Raw genomic sequence first — 1,107 nt, 5'->3', positions numbered from 1 at the left:
GGCAGCGGTAGAGGCAAGGAGAAGGCTTGAGGGAGCAGCACCTACCACTGGATTTGTGGGCTGGAGGCTGAATTATCAGTAGAAAATCTTCATTTCTTTATTCCCTGAACTCACTGGTTCTCAGGAGCCATGAAGGTATCTTCTGTGGCCTTGCCATCATTATTATTACTATTGTTTTTAAAATTTGACTTGAGAGACAGAGAGAGAAAAAGAAAGGGAGTGTGAGAAAGCAAGCCCCCAGGTCCAGGACTTGAACTGCAGTCAGTCATATGGGAATCCAGCTCCTCTATCCGCCACACCACCTGCTGGCCCGCCCCTTAAAAATATCTTAAGTAAAATTTACTTTAAAATTTATGTGGGAGCAGTAGTTGGTGTAATGACTATGTCGTTACTCTCCCATGTAGTCAACCATGGGTCCGGACCTGGTGGCTTAAACTCACATCGGGTACGTGTGCATGCATGTCCAAGATCCCGAGAAGAGACTGGAGAAGGGATTGTGACGTGGTCATCCCCCCAGGGGGGTGATTACTTGCTTTCTGTCACTCTCTCTCTCTTTCTGGCGAGCTCACACACCCTATAGCAAAAAACACTCCAATAAAAAATGATGTAAAGTAAAATTCATGTATGTATCTGTACAATACTATAAATTTTAATAGTTTTGTTGTTTTCTTTTTAGGCTTTTGCCATAGAGTGTGGACGCTTACCAGAGAGAGAAAGAGACAGAAGCAAAGTGAGAAATCACCCCCTAGGAGGATGGCCACACTGTAATTCCTTCTCCTCTACCTCCTGTCCTAGGATTTGGGGCAAGCATGAACTCACAGCTGGCATAATTTTCAAGCTGCCAGGTCCAGGATTCAAACCACAGATGGCTATGTGGGAGTCCAGTGCCTAAACTGCCATGCCACCTGCTGGCCCTGACGTATAGATTCTTGTATGCATGATTAACAAAATTAACAGAACAATTCCAATATCCAAAAAATTCCCTCATGCTACTTCTTTGCAGTCAGACCTTCTCCCCACCTTTTAACCGCTGGCAATCACTGATGTGTTCACTGTAACTTTCGTTTTACTTCTTGGATGTTGAATATTAATAAATGGAATAATAAG

This window comes from Tupaia chinensis, unplaced genomic scaffold, assembly GCF_000334495.1.
Source record: "Tupaia chinensis unplaced genomic scaffold, TupChi_1.0 Scaffold142846_1, whole genome shotgun sequence".
NCBI classification, from domain to species: Eukaryota; Metazoa; Chordata; class Mammalia; order Scandentia; family Tupaiidae; genus Tupaia; species Tupaia belangeri.
Note: the sequence above shows the minus strand (reverse complement) of the source record.